At 37.9% G+C, this 21,183-nt stretch overlaps 1 pseudogene; it reads right to left on the reverse strand.

The window, feature by feature from the left end:
• Positions 1–1,275: 1,275 nt before the first annotated feature.
• The window catches only part of LOC149184720 (uncharacterized), a 113,850-nt pseudogene continuing 93,942 nt past the window's right edge, over positions 1,276–21,183 (reverse strand).

Here is a 21,183-nt window from a genome sequence, read left to right on the forward strand (position 1 = left end):
CAAATACATCACTTCCTCCAAAAAATTTACATATCGTGGATCATCATAATTCAAGTCATCAATTAAACGAAGTTCTATCATCTCTAGAGTAGGGGTGCTCTGAAGAAAGCAACCTAATACACTGATTTCCCTATCATGAAATTCAGTTATGTCTACATAAACCTGTATATATGGAGATGAGAGAGTGGGGATCTGAGATGTCGAGGTATGGGATATTTTGAAAGTTCCTACATTGCATTTCAAAACTAGAATAAGCCAACTCTGCACTCATTTACGAGGTAAAAGACATAAATATTCATTATGAACATCATGGAAAAAAACCATGGAAGAATTTTATGGTCTTTTCACATCTTATAGCAGGTTAAATTTTTTAATTTAGGTAGTGTATATTTTCATTAAGGAATAGATATGAAACAAAGTTGTTACTTAGTTTTGTTTCATATCTATTGGATATACTGAATCTGCAAACAAGACATAATAATGAACCAAAACATAATAGTCAACCTAAGCTACATCAATATATGATTTGTATAATTTTTTTTTTATGCTATACCTGACAACTAAGTAGAAAATGCAAACATTCTTAAACATTGAAACATGTTGTTCGTTTCCCATGTAAAATAAAAGCAGAAATTATGTTTTTACCAAGATAATGTTGTCATCCATTAACAAACATTGGAGATTAGGAAGCCTCTCGAACAACAAATTGAGAAGACACATATTTATTTAAGCAAAGGCACAACACATATGACCAACTCCTTTAATGATTTAAAGCTCCCCATCATCTCAATCAATATGTCCACAAAGAAATTGTATGCATTATCGAGATATGAGTCCATTTCCAGTAAGGTCAAATTACTTCCACGTTGCATATTGAGTCTCAAGATAGAAATCTCTTGAAAACGTACCCCATTCACTCTCAAATATTTTATCATGTATGCCCCTGCATACACATACAAGACAACCTGGGTTTACAGTGGTTTATATTTTATCCACATACAACCTGCATTTACACTAGTTTCATTGTAAAGCATTGAAAGTAGTAGTAATATTCATACTTACATGGTTGTAGTTTGAAGCAATGTGATTGAAGAGGTTTTTTCTAGATCTAGCGGTTATTTAACACAAATTTAGTGATTCCTCTATTGAGGACCACAAATGTAGGGAGTGAACAGAAGGTCGAATACTGACGATAAAATATTCTTTATGGTTTGGCCAGTCAAGTGGACGTCCGATCAAATTAGATGAGCATACAACTAAGCTTCAAAAGGGGTCCTATGCAAGTGCTTTTAAATGATATCCCTTGGAAGCTTCAACATAGTACTCAGTATCATCATACAAAGGACCACCCAAAAATAGACCATCTAATCTTGTCGAAGTTTGAAGAACCAAGTCACCCTTTTTCAGAAGACCATTGCTACTGTCATTTTGAGAAATTATTTTAATGTCAACACCTGGGATTGCTGGCAGCACTAACCCTGAATGTACTTTCCTAGGCACCCCACAAAAGAAGGAATATCAGGTTGGCACCCATTAGTTTTAATAGCAACATGCTGACTTCTTGGATAAAACAAGACCTTTTCAAAACTATTTTTCTCACTAGCATTCCTTTTATCTCTCAGAACAAAGACCATTTCATCTTCAAGATTGGCCCAATGAGTGTACTTATATACAACAATGTTTCTTGGTCCATTAACACTTGAAATAAGTTTGACATTATTGATCATATCTATAAATGCACCGTCCTTTTTCCATATGTCTACAGTAATTCTTCAACTCATTTTATTTGGGATAAGAACTTGAATCAACATGTATTTCACCACTCGATAGATATTTTTCACCAGTCAAATATATAGGATTATGGTTCAATACATTGAATTCTAATGAAGCAATTCTAAAGAAAATGCACAAGTTCAAGAAATGAAGCATGTGCACACGAGAAACTTCTAAGCAGATTTTCTACCATCCTTTCTCAATCAACAAATTCATTAGTTCCTTGTTTGGCTGTACGATGTAAGAAGCCATAGGATGAGTAGACATAATACGCAACCAATAGCATTTTTGGATAAACATTATCTCTGAATGATAAGAAACACTAACATTGACATCAATAAGCTTTCTCTCCCAACACCAGTCATCATCCCAATCTAACAAATCATATGAAGGTCCATGTTTTACCTCAAGACGTAATGCACCAGGGAGTACTTTCTCAAATATGAAGTCACTACTCTCATTTGTTAAACTTAAAAAGTTAAGCTTCTCTAAACCTAGAGTTCAATAGCCAAATAAGTAAGTGATATAGAAACCAAGGAGTCACATCCTTCCTTGCATATCACTGATCCATGGATATCAACATGGGCCTTTATAAATCCAATGCCAAACATTGGTCTAGTTGTTGTCACATCAATATGTGATGGTGAAAATTGAAGACCAGAATCATGTTCTGCTATTGTGGTCAATGGGGATATTCGATATTAACATGGTTGAACCTCGAAGCAGAAGTTTCCCATATCATCAATCCTCTTTAGTTGAGGCTTAACATTGTATGGCCCATGTGTGAAGCCAATTTGATGTTTGCCATAATAGCCATTTGTCACTAATTTTAGGGAACCACAAATATTATAATGTGTTTCTTCTATCTTTGGGATTGAAGCCATGTTTGGCACAACCATGAAATTCTCCAAACTGCTAAACTCGAAGTGATCCTTCTCAGCCTTGATTGTGTAGTGTGTTGATGTTGCATGATCAAGTTTGTAATATCCCTGGACATCTGTTGTAGCTCTTTCTTGTCCATCAACTAATATATTAACACCTTCAAAACATACTCCTTCAGAAGTCACCACAAGTCCTCCAACTGAGAAACTTGTGACCTGAAATGGATGAGATATATTAACATGACTGTGCTCAACAAGAACATCTATAGATGGAAGTGAAACATCAAATATTGTATTCTAACCCTTGTAGAATGTCAACAACCTTTATTTTCCACATGGAATAAAATTAAAATCAAATTTCCCATATGCATCAGATATTGCATGACAAAGCACTTGATTTGGCAAAGGAGTGTTGGAAATAATACTGAGAGGGGGGGTGAATCAGTATTATCTAGCAATTTAATAAATCTTCCTTATTTGATCTTTGAATTATTTTTGCATGTCAGTACCATAAAATAATGAGCATGAACAAAGAAAAACAGATAGTCACACCAAAGAACACAAGATGTAAGGTGGAAACCCAATGTGGGTGAAAACCACCTGCTGCAATATGTCTCTATCTTCTTTCAAATTAGAAACTTCTTTTACAATGATTTTGTACTGGTGCAGTCCTTTACCAGTACACAGGCTGCAACCTGCAGAGAGCTACAACTCTCTCTCTCTCTCGTTTTCCAGTCTACTCCTGGAAGGGAGCTACAACCCCCTACTTCTTTTCATAAAGCATCAGATGATCAAAAAGTACATAACAGTTACAGTCCACTACAGATATCAGATTAGCAATAACAGAAGTAACCCAGAACACCTTATCAACAGAGAAATTCAATCAACAGAATATCTTAAGACAGAGACGCAGTTTTTCGTTCAGTGGCCTGCGACCAGACGCAGTTAACCTTCTGCTCCCCTGCGTCTACACGCAGATATCCTTCTGCTGCACTGCGTGCCCACGCACTGTTCCTTTAACTGCTCTGTGTTCTGTTGCTTCAGAAACGCATCCAGAAACACTATCGCGCCACGTCTTTCTGCTACAGGGACGCACCCAAAAACACTATCGCGCTGCGTCCTTCTGCTACAGGGACGCACCCAAAAACACTATCGCGCCGCGTCCTTTTGCTTTAGAGACGCACCTGAACCTTGATCGCTCTGCGTCCCCACGCAGATCTCCAGTCACTGAACTGCGTCCCAGACGCACCTGAACTTCGTCTGCCCTGCATCCCCACGCAGATCTCCAGATTCTGCACTGCGTCCCGGCGCGCTTTCCTTTCACTGTACCTGCGTCCCTTTGGGTATGAATGATTTCAAGACTTTAAGTGTAACCCAAACAGTCAGATCTACAGATCTTGATCTTGCGCCAAAGGGATCTCAGTCCTTCAGTAGATTTTCCTTTTAGATCTAGACCAGATCTCACCCAATAAGATATTCAACCAAAGACATACATAAACCAAATGATCTCCTTTGCTTTATATAGGCAAGCTCCTCCTCAAATCATGGAACAATACCACGAGCCGACATCACAATAACACAATACCGTCGGCTAGATACCAAGAGTAAAACACAAGAAACCCCCACGTGTGCTTTTCTCTGCCTTAAAATGTGTGCACTGGTTGGACGCACCTCCTGAATGGCTGGCCTGCGTCTCTGGACGCGGCTTCTGCATGGTGTACCTGCGGGTACGCACTTTCTGTAAGGTATACCTACGTCCTCCTTATTTCCTTCAATATTTGATAGCTGATCATCAACTTCTGCTGCTGACTTGAAGAACAGTGACCTGTCACCTGAATGGGTTGCCATCAAGGACAACACTTTAGTCATAATGCCAACAATCTCCCCCTTTGGACTTGATGGCAACCTCACAAACTTCAGCTTCATTCCCCCTTTGACATCAAGGGCAAAAGGGGTATGCTCCCCCTAAGAACATGCTCCCCCTGAATATGAACCAGATCTGCAACAAAGAACCATAATCCATCATGAAAGAGATAGAGACATATTGCAACGATTTCCAAGACCTCCTTCTGACCATCCTCCATAATGCCAACAATGCATTATATGCTCCCCTGAACCTGTACCATCAATCAGAAAAGATTCAACAACAAGATGATGCATCAACAACCCCCAGCTTTTGCCTGAGGTACTCAAAGGTGTCCCTGGGCAATGGTTTGGTGAGAATATCAGCAACTTGTTCCTTAGAAGGAACATACTCCAACTTGACCTTCTGTTCAAGCACTTGTTCCCGGAGAAAATGATACTTGATTGGTATGTGCTTGGTTTTTGAATGCATAACCGGATTCTTTGAGATGCTGATTGCACTTGTGTTATCACATAAGATGGGGATAGGTGGTGTACAAGTGATTTGAAAATCCTGCAAAGTCTGCATCATCCAAAGAAGTTGGGTGCAACAAGATGCAGCAGCAACATATTCCGCTTCAGCTGTAGACAAGGAAATCGAACTCTGTTTCTTGCTGAACCAAGATACCAGTATGGAACCCATAAAGAACGCACCGCCACTTGTGCTTTTCCTGTCATCCACGCTTCCGGCCCAATCTGCATCTGTATAAGCATGAAGAGTAAGATCTGTATCTCTAGGATACCATAAGCCATAATTTTGAGTCCCTTGAAGATATTTGAAAATTCTCTTCACTGCCTGAAGATGAGTCTCCTTCAGATTTGCCTGAAATCTTCCAACTATTCCAACTGCATGCATGATGTCCGGTCGGGTACCTGTCAAATATAGTAAACTTCCAATCATAGATCTGTAGGTTGGTTGATGTACTGCTGCAGATCCATCATTTGCACTAAGACTACATCCTGTGATCATGGGTGTACATACTGGTTTTGCATCTTCCATGCCGTATTTCTTCAAAATCTGTTTGAGATACTTGGTTTGAGATAAAAAGATTCCTCCTTCTTTTTGTTGGATTTTCAAACCAAGGAAATATGTCAGTTCTCCTAGCAAGGACATTTCAAATTCTTTCTGCATGACCGAGGCAAAGCTTTGACTCATAGCTTCTTCATTGCTGCCAAAAATAATGTCATCTACATACACAACAAGTATTAGCAATTTGTCATTTTCAACTTTTATATACAGATTGCTATCTGCTGAACCTTTTGAAAAACCTTGTTGATGAAGATATTTGTCCAACGGTAGTACCAAGCCCTTGGAGCTTGTTTGAGACCATAGAGAGCCTTTTTCAATCTGCATACAAGATTTGGATCATTTCCAAGAATGAACCCATCTGGCTGTTCAATGTACACTTCTTCTTCCAAGTCTCCATTCAGAAAGGCTGATTTCACGTCCATTTGAAATACTTTGAAGTTTTGAAAACTTGAGAGAGCAAGGAACATTCGGATGGCCTCAAGTCTTGCAACAGGAGCAAAAGTTTCTTCAAAGTCTATTCCTTCTTGTTGCGCATACCCTTTACAAACAAGTTTGGCTTTGTTTCTAATTACTTCTCCAATTTCATTCAATTTATTTTTGAAGACCCATTTTGTTCCGATAACATTCTTATCCTTTGGTCTAGGAATCAACTCCCAAGTGTTGTTCTTTTCGATTTGCTCAAGTTCTTCATCCATTGCTTTCATCCAACATTCATCTTTGCATGCTTCTTTCACATTTTGTGGTTCAGTAGAGGAGAGTAATGCCAAATAGCTTGAGGCTTCTGCAACTGTTCTTCTTGTTTGTACACCTGCTTCTTTCTGCCCCACAATCTGAGATTCTGGATGATTCTTCTGAACATATCTGGATGGAGTCTTTTCTTCTATTCTTGTTTGCTCCTCTGGCTCTTCTTGAGGTTCTTCTTCTTCATCATTCTGTCTTTGAGGGTAGCCTTCATCTTCTTCGATGTCTTCATGATGGACTTGCCTAGGAATGTATCCCTTCTCATCAACCACTACATCAATGCTGTCAACAATTCTGCCAAGTCTTTATTGTAGCACTTGTATGCTTTGCTATATGGAGAGTAACCAAGAAGAATGCCTTCATCTGCTCTAGGTTCAAGTTTGCCAAGCTGCTCATCAGTATTCTTGATATAGCATTTGCTCCCAAAGATTTTGAAGTGCTTTACCGAAGGAGTCCTGCCACTCCAAAGCTCATGAGGAGTTTGAGTGCTGTTCACCCGGACATTTGTTTTGTTGAGAATAACAACCGCAGCATGTGCAGCTTCACCCCAAAAGTTGCGGGAGTTCCTGATTCATCAAGCATAGCACGAGCCATTTGTTGGATTGTTCTGTTCATTCTTTCAACAACTCCATTTTGCTGAGGAGTTCTAGCTGTAGAGAATTCTCTCCTTATCCCATGTTCATCACAGAAATCGAAAAATTCATTTGAAGTAAATTCCCCACCTCTGTCGGATCTGAGACACTTAATTTTGTGACCTGATTCATTTTCAACCAAGGCTTTGAAGGATTTGAATTTTTCGAATGCTTCATCTTTGTGCTTCATAAGTCCCAACCAGACAAACCTGGAGAAATCGTCAATAAATAATATCAAGTATTCCTCTCCTCTAGGTGTTCTTTTCCTGAATGGACCACATGTATCTGTATGTACTAGCTCAAGAGGCATGCTAGCTGATCCTTCTTTCTCTGGAAAGTTAGTTCTGGTTTGTTTTCCAAACTGACATGATCTGCATATGGTGTTGTCAGGAATTTTGATATCTGGAAGATCGCGAACTGCCTGATATTTGCATGATTTCCTTATTTGTGAGAAGCTTAGATGTCCCAACCTTCGATGCCATAACCAGTGCTCTTCATCCTTGCTCAGATAGCATTGTTGTTGTCCTTCTTCAAATATGTACAGATTATTTGGAGTTCTTTTGCCTTTGAGTACTGTTTTACCTGTATCAAGATCACGAACAAGACATCCATTTGATCTGAAAATAACCTCGGTTCTTTGATCACACATCTGACTGACACTTAGAAGATTATGCTTCAATCCATCAACATACAAAACATTTCCAGCTTTGATCTTTTCTTTTAACTGAGCAATGCCTTTTCCTTTTATAGTTGCAGGAGTATCATTTCCAAAAGAGACTTTCTTTCCCTTTTCTAGAGCAGAATAAGATTCAAGTTTTTCTTTATCACCTGTCATATGCTTCAAACATCCACTGTCAATGTACCATAGATTTTCCTGTCCCTCTGCATAAAATTCTATTCCACATCTTTCTGTTTGTGGTTCCTTTATTCTCCATGTTTTGGTGCTTGAGGCTTGCTCCTTTTTCTGCTGAAACCTGCTCCTGCATTCAGATTCTTCATGACCAAAGTTATTGCAAATAGAACATTCGACTTCATTTTCAAGAACCGAAAAGTTGTTATAGGTCCTTTTTGTAATCCCTGTCATACTTCTTTGTTTTTGAGCTTCCCTAGTCATGATTGTTTTATATGCAACACATTGAGCTGCTTTGTGACCAAAGTTATGACAAGAAAAGCATTGTCCATTGAAGAAACTTCTGCGGTTATCGAATCTACCAGCCAACTGATTGTAATTTCTATTTTCATCTATTCTTGGACCAAATTGAGAAGATTTTACCTGTGGCTGGTTCACCCTTAAGATGGATTGCCCTTGATAGTTTCTGTTTGTAATTCGTCCCTGCTTTACCTGATGATCTTCATTGTTCTTTCGCTCATTTCTTCTTGCTACATCAAGATAACTCTTTGAGGTGGATGCTTGAGAGGTTTCTCCATTATAGCCCAGACCTGTCTTGTTTAGAGGAGACCACTGCACATTGATAATCTTATCCAAAGTTTCAGATCCTTTGACAAACTTAAGATTAATAGCTTTTGTTTTCTCAATCTCTTTTCTAAGACCAACAATTTCTCCTTCTAGTTTTTCAAGATGTTTTTCCTTTTCATCAATCTGAAATTGTAGAGTATCAATGATCACATTCTTTTCTTCTATACATCTCTTGAGTCTAGTGATTTCATCATAAAGGTTATCCACATCTATAGCATCCATATAATCATCATCTTCAAATGCCATTAATAACTTATATTCATTACCTCGTTCATCTTCATCACTGTTTGATAGACCATCACTATCTTCATGGGTGTAGTAGCTTTTCTTATTTGCACTTTGTTTCTTGTTCCATCTAGCAGGTTCCTTTCCTTTATCCTTATAAGGACATTTTGCAGCATAATGACCTACTCTTCCACAAGCAAAGCATTTGAAAGGTAGCTTACCTCTGAACCTTCCAGAACCCCTTTGAAGATTTCTGACAAAATTTGATTCTTCTTCCTCTTCTTCTGGAACATGGCTTGCTTCATAGTAATCTTCTTTGCCTGATGCCTTGAAAGCAGCTTCCCTTCTGTCTGATGGACCTCCCTTTCTCATTTCATAAGCAGTTAGAATTCCATGTAGTTGAGACATAGTGAGAATCCAGAGATTTTCCTTTTCTTCTATTGCAGATACTTTAGATTCAAACTTGGGGGATAATGATCTTAGAATATTTTCAACTACTATAGCCTCTTTTATTTCTTCACCCAAATTTTTCATACAATTAACAATCTCATCTACCCGAAGAAAATAATTAGCCACACTTTCATCATTATACATCTTGAGAGTCTCATACTGAATCTTGAGAGTTTGAAGTTTAGCTCGCTTTACCTGTTCATCTCCTTCATAGCTCGTGACCATTTTGTCCCATATCTCTTTTGCTGATTTGAAGTGCATTACCTTCATGAATTCCGTTTGGGATATACTTCCTAATAGAGTACTGACTGCTTTTGCATTTGTTTCATACTTCTTTTTCTCAGCTGGATCTGTAGGAGTAGCTGAAGGAAAAGCATAGCCTGTTTCTACAATGTCCCAAACTTCTGTACCAAGAGATTGAAGATATGCAGTAACTCTTAGCTTCCAATAATTGAAGTTTGTCCCATCAAAAACCGGTGGCCTGATTGGTGCTTCTCTCTCGTAGTTTCTCATGATGAACGATCTACCTTCAAGCGATCAAGCTTCTCTGAAGGACCTGCTCTGATACCAATTGTTGGAAATACTACTGAGAGGGGGGGTGAATCAGTATTATCTAGCAATTTAATAAATCTTCCTTATTTGATCTTTGAATTATTTTTGCATGTCAGTACCATAAAATAATGAGCATGAACAAAGAAAAACAGATAGTCACACCAAAGAACACAAGATGTAAGGTGGAAACCCAATGTGGGTGAAAACCACCTGCTGCAATATGTCTCTATCTTCTTTCAAATTAGAAACTTCTTTTACAATGATTTTGTACTGGTGCAGTCCTTTACCAGTACGCAGGCTGCAACCTGCAGAGAGCTACAACTCTCTCTCTCTCTCGTTTTCCAGTCTACTCCTGGAAGGGAGCTACAAACCCCTACTTCTTTTCATAAAGCATCAGATGATCAACAAGTACATAACAGTTACAGTCCACTACAGATATCAGATTAGCAATAACAGAAGTAACCCAGAACACCTTATCAACAGAGAAATTCAATCAACAGAACATCTTAAGACAGAGACGCAGTTTTTCGTTCAGTGGCCTGCGACCAGACGCAGTTAACCTTCTGCTCCCCTGCGTCTACACGCAGATATCCTTCTGCTGCGCTGCGTGCCCACGCACTGTTCCTTTAACTGCTCTGCGTTCTGTTGCTTCAGGGACGCATCCAAAAACACTATCGCGCCGCGTCTTTCTGCTACAGGGACGCACCAAAAGCACTATCGCGCCGCGTCCTTCTGCTACAGGGACGCACCCAAAAACACTATCGTACCGCGTCCTTTTGCTTTAGAGACGCACCTGAACCTTGATCGCTCTGCGTCCCCACGCAGATCTCCAGTCACTGAACTGCGTCCCAGACGCACCTGAACTTCGTCTGCCCTGCATCCCCACGCAGATCTCCAGATTCTGCACTGCGTCCCGGCGCGCTTTCCTTTCACTGTACTTGCGTCCCTTCGGGTATGAATGATTTCAAGACTTTAAGTGTAACCCAAACAGTCAGATCTACAGATCTTGATCTTGCGCCAAAGGGATCTCAGTCCTTCAGTAAATTCGCCTTTTAGATCTAGACCAGATCTCACCCAATAAGATATTCAACCAAAGACATACATAAACCAAATGATCTCCTTTGCTTTATATAGGCAAGCTCCTCCTCAAATCATGGAACAATACCATGAGCCGACATCACAATAACACAATACCGTCGGCTAGATACCAAGAGTAAAACACAAGAAACCCCCACGTGTGCTTTTCTCTGCCTTAAAATGTGTGCACTGGGTGGACGCACCTCCTGAATGGCTGGCCTGCGTCTCTGGACGCGGCTTCTGCATGGTGTACCTGCGGGTACGCACTTTCTGTAAGGTATACCTGCGTCCTCCTTATTTCCTTCAATATTTGATAGCTGATCATCAACTTCTGCTGCTGACTTGAAGAACAATGACCTGTCACCTGAATGGGTTGCCATCAAGGACAACACTTTAGTCATAATGCCAACAAGGAGCTTCTTTGAGGGAACTTCACCTCATGGACATCATCTAAATAAAGGTATACATGAACACCTAAAATATGGTTACCCTGAGAAACAAATAAGCTATCCATATCATAACTTGAAACATAAAAGATGTCATCTATTACTATATTTCCAAAGCCCAACTCCATCTCTCGAGAGCCTCTTTAGACAATTGTTAAGAGAACATGAGAATCACGTATTTGAAAGAGAATATTATAGAAAATATACTCTATAAACCTCAATCGTTGTACCTCATGCGTAGCGCCATCGTATCTAGGATCGACATTAGGTATGACCTTGTATATTCTTCCTCTACTTAATAATTGGCTCACAGAGCCCGCTCTTTCCACTTCTTCATGTTTGATTTCATGGAGGGCTACTGTTTCCTCTGGGCACTCATCCTTAAGGAATCTCCAAACTTATTCTGCGTATCAAACAAAGGCAAAGAGAGAAAAATATCATGGCCTTTCCTTTTTGAAAAAAAATGTAGTGGGATTTGATATGACCTAATATTTGTATATTGCTCGAGGATTGATGAAGTTTATGTATTAGTGATGGGAAACAACCAACCTATATTTCCTTGGAGTAATATTTGTAAATGTGTAACTACCTCCCTGCGACGTAAACACATCATTAACGAGATCATTTTTTGTGGAAATGAGTTCAACGTTCACATTGGCATGACCTCCATTTATATCTGGACAACTTTCTGCTCCAACAACCCCCATCACTCTCCCAAAAATAGTGAATTCAGTGAAGTGAAAATTGATGTCTTCATGGCCATTGTAACCATTGTGATCCACTGATACATATTCACCCATTTAAGATATATTCACCAAGTTAGGGAATATGAATATTTCCGATGTAATTTTTCTACTCGATAATCTTAACATCAAATCCCAAACTGTCTCGTTCATCCTCACATCAAATCCGAAATCGTCTCATTCATCTTTAGAGAGCTATTGAAACAATTTTTTAGGATTGTATCGAATTTGCCCAAATATATTAAAAAATTATTAATGTATGCTGCTTGATTACCAATCAAAATGTTTAAAACAATATAGCACCAATAAATTTGTATTTCATCTGCATTGCACATAATTCACCTTCCTTCATAGAATGCATATGGCATATAGATGGATCGCAGGTGATTCAATTGTTGTAACATATATTTTGTAAATGATCTTGATAACCCCACTATCACAATCACTTTGCAATGATTCATTTTATGTACTTTTATTTATTTATTTATGATTATGGTAAATGGATAATTATTTAGATTAAATAACGAATCTACTCCTTGAACAAAGATTATATGCAGGAATTATATGCAAAGTAAAAGTAAAATTTAAATGAGTAAATTTTTAACTTTTCAAATTCCACTTATATTCATCAAAATTTCGAATAAGAAACACAGAGTATTTTTACAACTTACGTTTCGCGAACTAACCATTGTGTCCAGAGCCTGCCCATAATTCTCCATAGTATTAACACAGGTCAATTGCTTCAACAATTTTAATGGGTTTCCTTTGCGATCAATGTAGGGATTACATTTAAAATGTTCAAATATTATTTTTTAAAATTCTTGAATGAGATTTACCACCGAAGAAGCAACCTGATAAACCTTTAAGCCATGCTTTCCTGTGTGTTTAGCCATGACTGTTAAAGTTGCATTTGTAACCATGTCTTCTGATATTTACAATTTGAATTCAACCAAAAAAAATAACACATTTATGAGAAAAATGATAATGGTTTTTTGGGTCGAAGTTTTGAAGATATATATGGAAGATTTGATCTCCCAAGAGAAATAAATAATGTAGAGAAGCTCTAAAAAAATCAAATAAATATGATTTAAATAATTAAAAAATGTCAAATCTAAGTTTGGAACCATCCACTATCATCTTCCAGATATAGATGAAAAACGTAATCTAATAAAAAAAAATTAATATGGAAATACTCCAGAAAATCTAAAATTAATTAGGAAATGCTTTTTCACACTTTGTTAAGAGTTACTCACCAGATCTAAAATTAATTACGAAATGCTTTTTCACACTTTGTTAAGAGTTACTCACCAGATCTAGCACAGTATATGGATTGGCCAAGAAGCAAGATAGTTGACCTTTGACCTTTGCCATAGTGCGTAACGATTGGATCAATCATTCTGCAAGTTGAATATTTGATTTAGCTCAACAACAATGTGAGAGTAATCGAGCATCGGATCTGAAGGTTTCCTCAACTTTGTCAAAGACCAACTTTCGAAGAAACCTCGACATCCATTGATCCATCGGTAGCGGTTCAAACTGCCAGACATGTAACCAACATCTGAAGCACCCACCATGTTTCCATTACAAGGAACTTCGAATCTAAAAACCTATTAGTTTTTTTTCCAGTTTTCAGCAGCGCACTGCATCTCTCTTTCTCTAGTTCCCAACTAGTTGTTGCTAGTTCAATGCCCATAGAATGTTACTGCATCTCTCTTTCTCTAGTTCCCAACTAGTTGTGCTAGTTCAATGCCCATAGAATCTAAAATCACTCTGATGGTTGACATGTCGGTTTTCAGGGGCACCAAACACATGGATCTACTGAAAATCCAGCTGCACAATCTGGATCAGTTTTATTTTCCTAGAGATTTGGATAGGTGTGCCAGATGTAAAACAATGCCTTTACATTTCCATGGATCAGTTTGATCTTCTTAGAGATTTGGATAGGTGTGATAAATGTAAAAGAATGCCTTTACATTTCCAATTATCAAAGCAAGATGATCTATAACCCCTACGGTTTAGAGAAAAATCACCCAAAACCCCAAAAATCACCCAAAACCCCAAACCCTAAATTTACGGCACTTTAAATTATTAAATTATTTGTAATTCAAAGTTTAAATAAAATAATTACAAATTTCTTTACTCTTTTTGAAAATAGATAGCAACTTTTCATTCAAATAATATTATTTTAACTTTCAATTAATTGAAATTTATTTTATTTTAGTTAATATAAAATTGTTTTTGGTTATTTATGTATTTTTCAAATTTATTTGTAATTTCATATTAAAAATAAAATAATTATTCTGCCCATGGGTAAATCTTGCGTATAAAATTAAACTTGTAAACTTAAATGTAAATGTAAACATGTAAACTTAAATGTAAATGTAAATGTAATATTTAACATTTAACATTGTTAATCTATTTAAAAATCAATCTGATTATTATTATATATAAACACAACATAAATTTAAAATATAAAGAGGTAGATCTCGCGTAAAAACGTAAACATGTAAACTTAAATGTAAGTGTAAATGTAATATTTAACATTTAACATTGTTAATCTAATGTCGACCGTATTTAAAAATCAATCTAATTATTATTATGTATAAACACAACATAAATTTAAAATCTAAAGAGGTCCATATTTAAAAATCAATCTAATTATTATTATGTATGAACACAACATAAATTTAAAATCTAAAAAGGTTTACGAATAGTAAAAAAAAGAGCTATTGTAAATAAATAAAAATATAAATAAACGAGAAGTATGGTAAATAAATAAGACCTTTTTTTTTATTAACTCCAAATGTATGGTACTTTTTTTTTTTTTTTTAAATAAACTAAAGGTATGGTAAATAAATAAAACCTCTTTTTATCTTTACTCCATTAACCTCTTTATATTTATGAAAACTCAAAAAATAGGTTTTATTTAGGTGGGACACATAATTATTAATTATTAATACCATGGGCCAGTTACCATATTTATAAAAGAGGTATGATAAATAAATAAATATAAAAGAGGTATAAATATGTATGGTAAATAAATAACAACATATCAAATAAGATTAGAAATCAACATCTAATACCATTGTAAATAAAAGAAATATGATAAATAAATAAAAATATAAATAAACAAGAGGTATGGTAAATAAATAAAACTTATGTTGGCATTATGATACAAGTGTTGTCCTTGATGGCAACTCACTCAGAAGCAGGTACAAGTGATGGCAACTCAATCAGAGGACAGATCTTAGTACAGCAGGACAAGAAAGAGATATACGCAGGTTCATTAAGGAAAATCAGCGTATACACGCAGGTTGGCTTCAGTAAAAGCGCGTACATGTGAAAACGTACCTTTGGTCCGTGGCGGTTAGTCCTTGGAAGTTGTGCCTATGGTTTTGGACCATGGTGTCTCGATGGTCGTGTCGATCCCTAGTTTTGAAGTTGATGGTATTGTGTTACTATGGTTTTGGACCATGGTATTGTGAAGGGCCTAAGGCTATATAAGGAGAAGATCATTAGGCAAAGAGGGTGTGAAGTAAGGTGTGTCTGACGAAGTGAGAAGATCTGGTATTGCTGGTTATCTATTCGGACGCTTGGCAAGGGTCGGATCTGACAGCGAAGGTATAAGTAATTATTTCTAGATCTGCACGCGGGTTGCCTTTGGAGAAAGCGCGTATACACGCGCTTTTAGTATAGCGAAGTAGCGTATGCATAATAAGATTTGATATTTCAGGTTGCTGTTGATTCTGGTGGTTGTTGCAGAGTTCTGGGCTCTGGTTTGTGTTCTGTGTTCTTGATGACAGGGTTTCAGTGATTCAGTATTGGGTGATCTAGAGAATTATGATGCAAGTATAAGTTGATGATTGTATTGCAGCAGTGTTTGTTTTGTACTCATGGATCCAATCTGAAAATTGATGAAACATGGTCCCTGTAGGAAAGAAGGTTGTAGCCTTCTGTAGGGTCAGCACCTACGTACTAGTAAATGGATAGGCTAGTACAAGAGCTGAGGGGGTTGTAGCTCCCTTCTAGAAGTAGTTGGAAAACGAGAGAGGGTTGTAGCCCTCTGCAGGTTGTAGCCTGCGTACTGGTAGAGGACTGCACCAGTACATTGTAAAAGAAGTTTCTTCTTAAAGAAGAAAGAGACGAATTGCAGCAGGTGGTTTTCACCCACATTGGGTTTCCACCTTATATCATGGTGTTCATGTGTGTGGATTTTGTGTGATGATCTGTTCAATTATACTGCACCTGTTTACTGTTAATATGGTTAATAATGTTCTGATGCATTTACTGAAGATAAGCTAACTGAATCATAAGATTTCTGGATATACGCTAGTTTCTTTAGACACAGTAGCGTGTACACGCGGGTTCACTTAACTGAAGTAGCGTATATGTTTCTGAGTATGAAATTTGTAAAGGTTTTACTGATCTGATAATACTGATTCACCCCCCCCCCCTCAGTATTATTTCCAACAATTGGAATCAGAGCAGGTTCTTCAGAGGAAGCTTGATCGCTTGAAGGAAAAGATCCATCAGAATGGCTAATCCAGAAAGAGAGGCACACATCAGGCCACCAGTCTTTGACGGAAACAATTTTACCCACTGGAAGATAAGAACGACTGCATATCTACAATCGCTTGGAGCAGAAGTTTGGGGAATCGTAGAAGGAGGATACAAATTCCCATCAGCAACTCCTACAAATCTAGCAGAGAAAAAGCAATATGAGCTCAATGCCAAAGCTGTTACTGTCCTATTGAGTAGTTTGACACAATCAGAATTTATGAAGATCATCCATTTCAAATCAGCTAAGGAAATATGGGACAAAATCATTACAATCTATGAAGGAGATGATCAGGTAAAAAGAGCAAAGCTTCAAACTCTCAGAATCCGGTATGAAACTCTTAAGATGCATAGTAATGAAAGCATAGCTAATTATTTCCTGTGTATGGATGAGATTGTAAATTGTATGAGGGATCTGGGTGAAGAATTTGAGGAAGTTGTCTTAGTTGAAAAGGTTTTGAGATCTCTGTCTGCTAAATTTGATTCTAAAGTATCTGCCATATAAGAAAAGGAGAATGTGCAGAAAATCACCATGTCACAGCTTCACGGGATCTTAACTGCTTTTGAAATGCGACAAGAGGTACCATCAAAAGCCGCATTCAAAGCGTCAGAGGAAGAAGATGAGGTAAATTTTGTCAAGAATCTTGAACGGGGAACTGGACGGTTCAAAGGTAAGCTACCTTTCAAATGTTTTCTATGTGGTAGAGTTGGTCACTATGCTGCTAGATGCCCTCATAACAAAGGAAAGATATCTGAAGAAGATGGTAGAAGCTATTATACCCATATTAAAAGTTCATTCAATGATAGTGAAGATATTAGAAGTCTCATGGCACATGAAAAGAAGAATGCTTCATCCAATAATAGTGAAGATATTAGAAGTCTCATGGCACATGAACAGAAGAATGCAGAAACTGAAGAAGTTACCAAATTAAATGTACAATTGGAGACAGAAACCAGGGTAAGGGAGTAATTGCAGGATATAGTAAAGGATCAGAGCATAACTATTCAGAGACTTGAATCAAAGATCCTCTCTCTAAAAGAAGATCTTGAAGATTAAGAACATGAAGTGATCAAAATAAAGCGACAAGTGGAAGAAGGAAGAAAAGCTGAAGAAGACCTAAGGAATCAGTATCTGGAAAAGGAAGAACAACATCAAGTTGAGGTAAATATCTTGAAAGGTAAATTAGAAGAAAAGGATAAGCTTTTATGATTTCAAGATAGTACTAAAGTCTTGGACGATATTCTTAATAGTCAAAGGTCTCCTGCTATCAAAACTGGTCTTGGTTTTCATGAATATGTTGAAGGTGAATCTAGTTCACAAGGTGAGGCAAGAAACTCTAATAAGAAATCTGAAATGCTGAACAAGGAACAACCAAGGAAAGAAATTCCTCAAGGAAGATCCTTTACTCCTAACTATGGAAGTGATAGACGATTATTTCCTCCACTGAATAATGTTGAATGTTATGTATGTCATAATCTTGGGCATGTTGCAGCCAGATGTAGAAGTAGAATGATTCAAGACCATTACAAAAGATCATCGCATCCCAGGTATTTTAGAGGATATTGCTTTGCCTGCAATGCATATGGACACAAAGCAATTGATTGCGATAGAAGGAACATGAAATATGTAAGATGTTATACATGCAACAAATATGGGCATAAAGCAAGGGAATGCAGAAGCAAATTTCAAAATTCAAAACGAGAGGACCATACATCATCACAGTTCCAGGAATTGAAGAAGACAGAGACAGAAAGGTGTGGCATAACTCAGTCAGCTGACATAACAGACACAGGGGAATCTGAAAGTGATGAATTTCAGTATTCCATCTTGCATACGCTGATATAATGAAGACAAGTCGCGTATATACGTGAGTTACAGGCTGCAAAGTCGCGTATATGTAGAAAGGGCAGCAGAACAGACCCAGGAAATGTTTCAGTCATGGTTGGCTCAAGCTCAGGGGGAGCATAAAGGGCAGCAGAACAGACTCAGGAAATGGTCATGGTTGGCTCACGCTCAGGGGGAGCATATACTTCAAATAATTCATTGTTGGCATTATGGTTAGAAGTTGCTGATGAAACTAAATGATACATCTTGTTGTTTGATCAAAGGAATGGTATTGCAGGCTTATGCGTATGGTACAGATCATATATGATAAATGATAGTTATTGCTGGTCTTAGAACCTGCATCTGCTCAGGGGGAGCATGGATGGATTGATACAACTTGGCATATACAAAGGGGAGCCAAATCAGAAACTTCAGCATGTACTCAGGGGGAGTATGGACAGCAGAAGGTATACCAAAGAAGAGAATATCTTGGTCCGCCCTTTGCCCTTGATGTCAAAGGGGGAGAGTGACTTGGTGTGGTGGTTGCCATCAAGTCCAAAGGGGGAGATTGTTGGCATTATGATACAAGTGTTGTCCTTGATGGCAACTCACTCAGAAGCAGGTACAAGTGATGGCAACTCAATCAGAGGACAGATCTTAGTACAGCAGGACAAGAAAGAGATATACGTAGGTTCATTAAGGAAAATCAGTGTATACACGCATGTTGGCTTCAGTAAAAGCGCGTACATGTGAAAACGTACCTTTGGTCCGTGGCGGTTAGTCCTTGGAAGTTGTGCCTATGGTTTTGGACCATGGTGTCTCGATGGTCGTGTCGATCCCTAGTTTTGAAGTTGATGGTATTGTGTTACTATGGTTTTGGACCGTGGTATTGTGAAGGGCCTAAGGCTATATAAGGAGAAGATCATTAGGCAAAGAGGGTGTGAAGAAAGGTGTGTCTGACGAAGTGAGAAGATCTGGTATTGCTGGTTATCTGTTCGGGACGCTTGGCAAGGGTCGGATCTGACAGCGAAGGTATAAGTAATTATTTCTAGATCTGCACGCGGGTTGCCTTTGGAGAAAGCGCGTATACACGCGATTTTAGTATAGCGAAGTAGCGTATGCATAATAAGATTTGATATTTCAGGTTGTTGTTGATTCTAGTGGTTGTTGCAGAGTTCTGGGCTCTGGTTTGTGTTCTGTGTTCTTGATGACAAGGTTTCAGTGATTCAGTATTGGGTGATCTATAGAATTATGATGCAAGTATAAGTTGATGATTGTATTGCAGTAGTGTTTGTTTTGTACTCATGGATCCAGTCTGAAAATTGATGAAACGTGGTCCCTGTAGGAAAGAAGGTTGTAGCCTTCTGTAGGGTCAGCACCTACGTACTAGTAAATGGATCGGATAGTACAAGAGCTGAGGGGGTTGTAGCTCCCTTCTAGAAGTAGTTGGAAAACGAGAGAGGGTTGTAGCCCTCTGCAGGTTGTAGCCTGCGTACTGGTAGAGGACTGCACCAGTACATTGTAAAAGAAGTTTCTTATTAAAGAAGAAAGAGACGAATTGCAGCAGGTGGTTTTCACCCACATTGGGTTTCCACCTTATATCATGGTGTTCATGTGTGTGGCTTTTGTGTGATGATCTGTTCTGTTATACTGCACCTGTTTACTGTTAATATGGTTAATAATGTTCTGATGCATTTACTGAAGATAAGCTAACTGAATCATAAGATTTCTGGATATACGCTAGTTGCTTTAGACATAGTAGCGTGTACACGCGGGTTCACTTAACTGAAGTAGCGTATATGTTTCTGAGTATGAAATTTGTAAAGGTTTCACTGATCTGATAATACTGATTCACCCCCCCCTTCTCAGTATTATTTCCAACAACCTATTTTTATATTTGCTCCATAAATCTCTTTACACTTACTAACACTCAAAAAATAGGTTTTATTTAGGTGAAGCCTATGGGCAAAATACCATGGGCCAAATTATTATTAATACCATGCAAAAAATTCTATTAAACATAATATTACTATTAAAAGATTATTATTATTATTATTATTATTAAATCTAATATTCATATTAATATATCATAATATTGATATTATTAAATATAATAACTTTGTTTTAATCCAATATTAGATTTTTAATATTATAATATATATTTATATATCATGATATATATTAACTCTATTTATATGGGAGGTAAGAACAAAGACATAAAGTTATAGAGGTGGAGAGATAAAGGGAGTGACAAGGGATAGATGGAGATAAACTGAAGGAGAGGGGAGAGGTGGAGTGACAAGGGAGAGATGGAGATAAACTGAAGGAGAGGGGAGAGGAGGAATAAAAAGAGAGAGGTAGAGAAGGGTAAAAGAGGGAGAGGGAGACACAAAGATGGAGGGGGAAGAGAGAGGAGAGTGGGAGGGAGATAGTGAGAGGATTGGAGGGAAGAGAGAGAGAGAGAGAGAGATGGGAGAAGAGAGATAAACGTAGGAGAGGAAGGGTGAGAGAGGAAGGATGAGAGAGAGGATGAGAGAGGGAGGGATAAAGATATGGAGTTGGAGGGGGATACAGGGAGGGAAGAAGAAAGACATAGAGAGTGAGAAGTGGAGAGAGAGAGAGGGACTGACAAGGGAGAGTTGGAGAGAAAGAGTGTATGTCTAGGGGTGAGATAAAGAGATAAATAAGGAGAGATAGAGAGAAGGAGAGAGGGAGGGATATAGTAACATATGTAGAGAGAGAGAGAGAGAGAGAGAGAGAGAGAGAGAGAGAGAGAGATGGGGAAGAGATAGGATTGGAGGGAAAAGAGAGAGAGAGAGAGAGAGGGTAGAGAGAGATAGAGAGAGTGAGAGAGAGGAAGAATGAGAGATAA

The sequence above is a fragment of the Pinus tabuliformis genome, chromosome 3_2 (assembly GCF_031772625.1).
Source record: "Pinus tabuliformis cultivar Carrire ecotype Pingquan chromosome 3_2, CPIR1, whole genome shotgun sequence".
Classification (NCBI taxonomy): Eukaryota; Viridiplantae; Streptophyta; class Pinopsida; order Pinales; family Pinaceae; genus Pinus; species Pinus tabuliformis.